The sequence below is a fragment of the Mytilus trossulus genome, unplaced genomic scaffold (assembly GCF_036588685.1).
Source record: "Mytilus trossulus isolate FHL-02 unplaced genomic scaffold, PNRI_Mtr1.1.1.hap1 h1tg000373l__unscaffolded, whole genome shotgun sequence".
In the NCBI taxonomy this organism is placed as follows: domain Eukaryota; kingdom Metazoa; phylum Mollusca; class Bivalvia; order Mytilida; family Mytilidae; genus Mytilus; species Mytilus trossulus.
The window spans coordinates 4,209,285-4,218,967 of NW_026963340.1; the positions used below are offsets into that span (position 1 = coordinate 4,209,285).

The 9,683-nt window shown below is 32.6% G+C and overlaps 1 long non-coding RNA gene across 1 annotated transcript; it reads right to left on the reverse strand.

The window, feature by feature from the left end:
• Positions 1-346: 346 nt before the first annotated feature.
• LOC134701930 (uncharacterized) lies at positions 347-3,183 on the reverse strand. The gene is made up of 3 exons (XR_010104262.1): positions 2,621-3,183; positions 989-2,539; positions 347-625 (listed from the first exon to the last, which is right to left on the reverse strand). It is a non-coding gene; the product is annotated as an uncharacterized LOC134701930 (long non-coding RNA).
• Positions 3,184-9,683: the final 6,500 nt, after the last annotated feature.

Consider the following 9,683-nt stretch of genomic DNA (forward strand, 5'->3'; position numbering starts at 1 on the left):
TAAGGGATGAAATGTCGCAGCAGTTCATTCCATCATTTAAGAGAATTTAATCTATTACTTAATGTTAATGCGTATTTCGATATGAAGGTATCGTTACTCCTCTAATATGCGTTGTGGAACACAGTAACTATGTACCTTTTTTCCTCAATTAATAAACTTTTGAATAAGGTATATATAAAGTATATCTGTAATTAGGGACTGAAGTGTCGTTGCAGTCCATTCCATTACTTAAAATATCCATTCCATTATAATCAAAATTGGCCATTTCTTCCTTGTCTTGCGTGTTTTTTCCGTAACCCATGTAGCAATCATTGTGACACAATCGACATGTTTTATAATCAGTGGATAAATAACAGCAAATGTCAAGTGAAAATACATATTTAAAAATAACCTTAATCTTATATATGTCTTGGTTTTCAGGTCGTCCATACATTTAACCTTCACTTTTTATCTTGAAAACAGAAATACAAACTATATCATTATTCATTATACATCCCTTAACATTGAATTTTGACTACTGAAAAATTAATAATGGACATACATCAGTGCAATGCTTTCTGGTCTTAAATTGTCTGATCTAGCCAAAAAATCCTTGCTAAAAATTCTGCATGACCTCCTACGGCACCTATAAGTAGTTAAAGATTTGATTTTACTAAACAAATTAATTTAATTTATGACCTGCATGCACGTATCGCTTAGAAAACGGCCATATACCATAAAGTCAATATTAATCATCGATGTAATTTGCTCTATGGGATGTTTGAAATTTCAACGGAGGCAATTTGTTGGCATGACAAGCCAGCCTCTTAGCGATAAAAGAATATTTTGAAAGAACTTAGCATTTTGCTACCTTTTATTCTTCAGTTCGTTTTTAAAACCTCTTTGTTTCTCCAATTTGAAAAATAGAAAATAAAACTATATATCAAACGAAAACTGAATAAAGTGAGAAACAAGTTTCTTTCATTAGTGAAAAATACTGCTTCCTTACTTATTTCAGAGTTTGAACACTTGGTGCTTAGTTTCACTTCATTCGTAGTTGACAAAGATGGACAGATTCCATGTCGAAGGTCAGTGTCTCTCTCCGGGCGTCCAAGTTTTTCTCTACATGCCATGAAATAGCGAATAATGATAAAAGTGGCGTTAAAGACCAACAATGAACACACCAATCATTAGATATCCTTCGCGTTTCACAAACAGATCATAGTTTTGTTAAACATAAATATTATTATTTGAAATTAGTTTGACAATAGAAATTTCCTCGAATCGTTTAATGGTGAATCCGGATAACACTGTAATATGTGCCGCTGGATATAAACGGGCTCAAACTTGTATAATTTTCAACAACTAGTGGAATAGATATTTTTAAAGCAAAACTATCTTAATGTTTTGTCAGCTACCTTTAGGAAAGCAATAAGTAATGAGAAGATATATAAGATTTCCAAGGATAAGGTTACATTTCTTACTCAAAGTCGACACCTAATAATGTAGAATATCTATTTCCAATAGAAAAGAGTAATTCTGAGAATAAATAAAGCAATCGCTATTCAAAAGGAGCATTCGCTAACTGAGAAGACATGTTTGGAGGGTTGAGATCTCGAAAAACATGTTAAACCCCGCCGCAATTTGCCCCTGTCCCAAGTCAGGGGTCTCTGGCCTCTATGAGTCTTTTATTCTTAGTTTCTTGTGTATAATTCGGAGTTTAGTATGACGTCCATTATCACTGAACTATATATAATATACATTTTGTTAAGGGACCGGCTAAAGGACACCTCCGTGTGTGGAAGTTTCTCGATACATTGAAGACCCATTGGTGGCCTTCGGCTGTTGCCTGCTCTATGGTCGGGTTGTTGTCGCTTTGACACATTCTCCATTTCCATTCTCAATTTTATGTCTTTGACTAGCAATACTTTGAACCACTGACAACGGTCTCTTTAACGATCCCATGCTCAAAAATGACAAAACTAAAGAACAAAGTATATTGTCCCTGCTAGCCTGAATAGTGTAGGTTTCAGCTCGAGAGTTCCCACTAAAGGCATTTGTTTTTTTAGATAAAAAGATTTGTGATACCCAGTCTACAAAATCAAACAAAAGTTCAAAATCTGACTCTCGTCTGTACTAATTGTTTCATTGGCAATTATACTACATTTTCTCATTATTATGTTGCTGCATAAATGTCTTTAAGGATGAAACTTCTGTTGGTGGTTACGGTTCGGAGATGGGCTATTCTGCCCTTGTCAGATTTCTCATGCAAGTGTTTCTATATTAGTATTCTAGTTAGAAGAAAATAGCTTGCAGTTATCCGCTATCTCAAGAAGTTACACATTTGCATTAAATAACATGCGATGAAATAAACACTTGAAATGAGTGAAATTCTAAAGATGTCGTAGACATGTTGATTTATTAATTGATTAGGATAAGATATCTTGGTTTTCAGTTGATTGCATCCGTGTCGTTCTCTCACAAGTACAAATGAAGATCTCGATCATTGTTCTGTTTATTTCTGTGTCATTTTGTCTCTTGTGGAGGGTAATCACACCACCTCGTCGTTTTATGAAGATCTCGATCATTGTTCTGTTTATTTCTGTGTCATTTTGTCTCTTGTGGAGGGTAATCACACCACCTCGTCGTTTTATAAGTACAGAAAATCTTGGAAAGCTCATTTTTAATTGTTTTATTTTTTCTTTAATCGAATATTACAATCGTTACACCATTTTCCAAAGTCATGAATGCTTGGCGCCTTAAACATGATTTTACCCTGTCACATTATGTATATATATCTATATATATATGTGTCTGTTCTTATTTAGGAGCCTGTAAACCAGTGGTTGTCATTTATTGCTGTATATCATATTTGTTTTCCGTTCATTGTTTTAGTACATATGTCATTTTTTTTATTTGTCATTTTGGAGCCTTTTATAGTTGACTGTACGGCATGGGTTTTACTCATTGTTGAAGCCCGTGCGCACGTGGCGACCTAATGTAAATCTGTAAATTTCAGCGTCATTTGGTCTCTTGTAGAGTGTTGTCTCATTGGCAACCATACCATGTATTCATTTTTTTTAAATACCAGTTTATAGGTAGTCAATTGCACCAGAAAAAAAACTTAATATGGGGAATTCTATATGTGCATGTACCAAGTTAGTAGCCTGTAAAAATCTGTATTCTTGCATTTATTGCTATGTATCATAATATTTTTCCGCTGTTGTACATAAGTTGTTTTATATTTGTCATTTTGCCATTTTGAGGCCTTTCATAGCTTACTATATGTGGTGTGGGTTTTGTTCATTTTTGAAGACCGTACGTTAACTAATAGTTGTATAATTTTTGTGCATTTATTCTCTGACCATGTGGAGATTTGTCTCATTGGCAATCATACCAAATCTTCCTATATAAATATACTAGTTAAGCATGTTTTGTAAGGGAAACCCCGAACGATTACACGGTTAAATAACTGGTGAAAAACTTCATGGATTGTAGAGTTAAATTATCTCAGTGAAGTTAGATATGTCGATGTTAATCCAATTGCGTACCATATATCATTAATATAAGGGACCTATAATCATGATAATCAAACTTTAAATCGTGCCAGTAACATAGACGAAAAGTTCCAGTCGATGAACAGTCCACTATGCGGACTGTGGCGACTGGGCCATGTACTCTGCGGCATAGAAATGAGATGTTCTAATATTATTTCAACTGCATACCAAATATTATGACTGAGCAGCTTTATATGGGTCCATCTTTGATTGACAGACATTCCATCACAACTTCAACATTGAAAGTATATATAATATATAAGCAAAAGTTTCAAAATCGACCATGCATTCATATAATATTCACGGATATGAGTTTTGCTAATGCTAATACATCTGCAAGTTTTTGTTAATTAGTATCGTCCTGAATTTCATGAAATATTGTCCAGTGGACGTGAAGCAAACAACTTATATCCATACATTGTTTTTGATATTTAGTCTATTATATCATAACGCAAGAAATCAAAACCATCCAATAGTCATTTTTTTCGGTTTAAATCTAAACGTCATTCTTGTGTTGGTAACAGTTTGACATTATTACATTGAAAAAAAACCAACAGTTAATATTGTTTTATAAATCTCACTATAGGTTATTAGAACAAAATGAGTATGGTTAGATTATTAAATGCATGTGTAAACCTAATATTATATGTAAAACTGAAGTTTCTTTTCAATTTCCTTCATTCTTTTTTAATGCATTAAATGTATGTGTATAGATAATTTGTCAAAGTTGTCCCATTCCTAGAACATGTACTATATTTTTCTATCTTTGAGTGGTTATCAGAAAATCCTAAAACCTTAGAACTTGTTGTTTTAGCATATGTTATTATCTGCATGCCATAACAGATTAATAGCTTTACTTTGCCTTTTTATAACTGAGAAAAAATCTCAACGGCTTAGATCATGCAGGACTGTATCTTACTGATGTAAAGCTTAAAAAAATACAAATCATAATACTAAATTACATCTCTTCGCACCTTTTGATAAAACTGTTGCATATAAATGTTTAACTCAATTGATATGTATTTACTTAGTCGTTGCTAATGATATAAGTGCGAGCACTTTAGACGGTGCATCATTGAACTGAATTGACCTGCGTAGGCGTAGGTACAATAAAGCTGTCATTTCACTTATCAAGCTTTTAACCACATAACGGTAACCAATTCATCATGCATGCTGATTTTGAGCACGCGTCTAATCGTTACAGTCCCTTTAACAAATACCGCTGTTATAAAAGACCTTTAATAGATAATCAGGAGCGTAGCTTACGTTGAGGCAACCGATGCAACTGCCTCAGTAAAAAAAAATCCTTCACTGTATTTTCTTTTACAGGGCCGTAACTACATTGAGGCAAATGAGGCAAATGCCTCATGTAAAAAAAAATTTAAAAAAAAATGAAACAAAAGGTTGTTTTCATATCAAATTGTTTTCATGGAAAGTGTCTTGCAAGAAGCAAACGTATGGTTTTGCAATGTTGCATGTCCACCGATGTCCAGAATTGTGCGAGAAATATATTTTAAGAAGATGCGATGCTACTCAGTGGACACACAAAAAAAATGTCCTTTCTGCATGGATAATTGAAGTTGATATCAAAGAATACAAAACAGTTTGTTTTCTTGTAAATAAAACTAAATAGCTGACATGGTTTGAATTAAAGTAAGGTCACATATTTCCCTGTATCCGAATAATTTGAAGAAAAAAAACAAGGTATTGCCATATATGACCTTTTACATTGAAAGGTTAAACTTGCATTAAGTCGTGTTGAGACCCTTAACAGATAATAAAGGAGTATGGGGACATAATCGCACACAAAGTCAATGCATAGAAAAAATACAAATGATCAATGGTCAAAGTTTGTGTTCCTACTCTTCATCTTGATAGTTGCCGGATGATCTTCAACAATACTTTTAAAGAATCATTAATACCATAAAAGATCGTAAAACAAGGTGAAGATGGTCCCTATAGTGTAGACTTAAGCAGTACTAGTACTTAAAGTATAATACTGCAATGTCACTATATTTAAATCTAGTCATAAAAAAATCACCAAAGTCTAATCACAATACAAGACAAGAACAGACAGACAGATACGGTATTAATAATTATGAGAATTACGATTTTTGCTTTATCCTACATATCGGTCTTTTAATGTTATCTCTAATACCTAAAAGTCTTAAATTACAATGAATATTTGTTTTTGCTTTAGGACCTGATTGTCGAAATAAATATCTAAAAATTAATTAAGCCCTTTCAATGCAAGAAAGAGTCTGGGAAACTCTCAGAATGCACGATTTTGCATTATTTTTCTCAGAGCTTCTAGGGGCCTTAAGCGGCCCCCAGACCCCTCGCCCAAAATTTTTCGTTATAATAAAACACCCATGCAACCACGCATCACATATTGCTGATAGGACCCGACACAAATATCAATTTCGTGTTTCGGTAGTTAAGCTTGGGATGGTCAATTTAAGATGCATTATTTGAATATAATCAAATATGAAAATTATTCATATTTATATTGATATATTTATATTTTTATTCTTCTTCTTTATATCTAGTTATTATGACAGATCTACCATCATCAGGGGTCCAACTGTCAATTTAATGTTAAAGTCTTTAACTTTGATCTACTAAGCATATCTCCAATACTTTTATGTTTGCTATACGCAACTATTGGTGCTGCATTGAATATTTGTGCACAGTCTTCATCGAACTGTAATAACTGCCAGTGTTTCATTATACGTTTCTTTATTTTACGTATATATGGATTATATTTAGTTATTAAAACTAACGGAATACTTTGCTTCTCTTTAGATTTGTTTTGTTGTAATAAATCAGTACGGTCAATTGCTAAAGCATCAGTAATACTATCATCTATTTCCACGTTATCATAACCCCTATCTAATAATTTCACTTTGAAATTAGTTAGATTGTTTATTAATTTGTTATGGTCACTTGTATTTCTAATTTGCCGTATTGCTTCACCTTTAATAAATCCTCTGAATACATGCTGTGAGTGACAGCTATTTCTGTGCAGAAACAGATAAGAATTTGTTTCTTTAAAATGTATTTCGAGGTCAAGAATGCCATATGTTGTAAATCTTTGACCTTTAATTACATCAACATCCAAGAACGACATTTTATCGTTTTTGATTTCATAGGTGAACTTTAATAAGGGGTTATAATCATTTGCTAGACGAAAAAAATCTGTAATTTCATCTGATGTTCCATCATATATTATGAATCCATCGTCTCTATATCTGCCATGATAGAATATTTTGTCTTTATATTGAAATGCAGAAATAATTTCATTCATTATTTCAAACATAAGAATGTCACAGATTTCCGGTGACGGAACTGCACCAATTGCCGTACCTATTATTTGTTTGTAAATTTTCCCATCAAATTCAAATACATTGTTTTCTAAAATGATTCTCAACAAATGTATTAATACATTGACTGGCGGAGCATTGACCTTGAAGTTCGATTTGTCAAAACTGTCATATGCTCGTTCAACTGCACGCAATAATGCTTCTTGAGGTAGATTTGTAAACATCTGTGTTATATCATACGAAACTAACAGGCTGTTTGCCATAGGTTTTAATTTCTCAATGATATTAATGAACGATGTAGTATCTTTTATATATGTGGACTGATTTTGAACTATTGGTATAAGAAAATAGTCAACGTAATGACCTATAAGTTCAGTTACAGAACCACACTGTGATATAATTGGTCTGCCAGGTGGAATTATATTTAATTCATTTAATCCATCTTGTTGTATTTGTTTAAACGTCTCTATTTCAAGGCGGTGAATTTTTGGAAGAATATAAATTCTCCCTAATCGTGCATCTCTTAATTTTTGACCATTTGTTAAAAATCTAAATGATATTTTGTCGATTATGCCTTGATCGTATAATGATTTAACATACTCAATGACTTGGATTTTCCGTTCTGCCATGTTAAATGAATCTAATTGGCAGTAATGTTGAGTATTTAGTTGTCTTGTGACTTCTGTTATATAGTCTAGCCTGTCTATGGGAACATTTGAATTAACTTTCCCTCCTCTACTTGGAAATACCCTTTACCGGTAGTTTTCTGTAATTTAAGTTTGTCAGAGTAAAAGGAAATCGACAACAGATTTATTTTGTCCTACCCCATTGCAAGCGAAAACAGTGAGTAGAATAGATGAGGATGCAACTCACGAGTCACCCGATCAAATCACTTTACCATTGAATTAGGTCAATTAGTTTATTTTGTGTCAGAATAATTTCTAGTATATGAGGGCCTGGGTGAGGTTTTAAGAAAACAGAAAAATCGGTCCTGAAATTAATTTAAATTTGAAAGAATATGGATTTAAAATGGTGCTAACTTATAAAATAAAGGAAAATCAAATTATTGGCGACAATGATTAAAAAATAAATATTTGATTATCCCATTCTAAGCATTCAAACCCTCATTTATAACCGTTGACATGTTCCCCTACGACTATGTTCATTGACTTTGGTACTAAACAAAACAAAATATGCATTTACATTTATATATATATTATAGTGCACAGAAAATAATTTATATGTTGTGGTTCTCAAGTTTTATTCTCGCTATTTTAAATTCATAGTACGTTTTCACAAGCAGGGAATTTAAAATATTTAAAGGAATCACTAATTCCAGAGAAATATGTCTGTTAGTTAATACATAATGTCAGTTTGTATATATATAAAAAAAAAATCAACCGAATGCTGTTCATTTATAATGAAGACTTCAGAATAAAGTAAATCTTAGTTATTCCCCGGTTGGCATGTTCATCGTGAATGAAAAAAAAAGTTAAAAATCATTCAATATGTAATTTCAAGACCTTCGAAGGAATACACCACCAAAACAAGTCCCGTGCTACACTTTACATATAGCATATGTTTTTCTCCTTGTTTATCCTGAAATTCGTTTGTTCAATCCAGCAGTCATTTTGTGGTGATTATCTATAATTCGTTGATTCGTGACCTACGACCAAACATATTATCATCACTAAACTTATTACAAATAAACCTTAATATTTGCGTTTTTTTTCTGTATTGAACATTTTGTACAGGTTTCTTCTATCCACCGAGCAAGGTCATGATATCTTGTGATATGACGTGTGATGTACAGCCAACCATATTAGAGTGTACTACGGCTTGGAAATATATTGGGAGACATTAGGCATTTGAGCTGGCTTTCTGCTGGGAACAGTATGTCAATATACATATATATGTACATATGTTCCTGCTTTTTGTAACTGCTAGCAAGTCAGGAAACTGACTTTTCATTGGTTGTCTAATGTGATACCTTCACCGTCGTATTTTGTTATTTTTATAGCTTTGAGTATAGATAGTAAGGCATATAATAAACATTATTATGATGACATAACATTGAACAGCAACTGTGCCCCCCCCCCCCCCTTTGCCCCCCTGCCTCGGTATAAACAGAAGGCAAGCTACGCCACTGGATATTTTCAGCTTCCTTTTTTTAATCATTAATTAGAATATTCATTCTTCCGACTTAGGTATCTTGTTATTTAAAAAGATGTCTTTGTTTTAGATTGAATTTCTGTAATAAATAGGATTTTACCGAAAAGCACTAAACTTAAATATTTTGATATACGTAATTCCAGAAACATCTCTTATTATTTATTATATGGGATTTGATATGACTGTTGTTTCTCTACTATCTATTACTATCTAATATTTGAGACCATTCAGGTAAATGGTATTTTTTTTCAATCAGATTTTCAATCGGTTTTGTCTAAAACTACTACATATAAATTCAACATATTTTTACTTAATATATAACATAAAAATATAAAATCAATTTACACTAGTACAAAAACTGTCTGTAATAAAAAAAAAAAAAAAAAAAAAAAAAAAACCTCTAGATCTAAATAATCGAGGTCCCGAATTTACAGAAATTTAAATGCCGACATCCCGAAATTAGAAAAAATAAATCTTGGATCCCGAAAGGGTCAATCCCGAAATCCCGAGCTTATAAACACCTGATCCCGACGTCCCTAAAAAGTCAAGCCCTCTCCCTCTGCCATGTAATTATCAAAATTTTTCGAGCTTAAAAACACCCGATCCCGACGTCCCTAAAAAGTCCTGCCCTCTCCTTCTGCCATGTAATTAT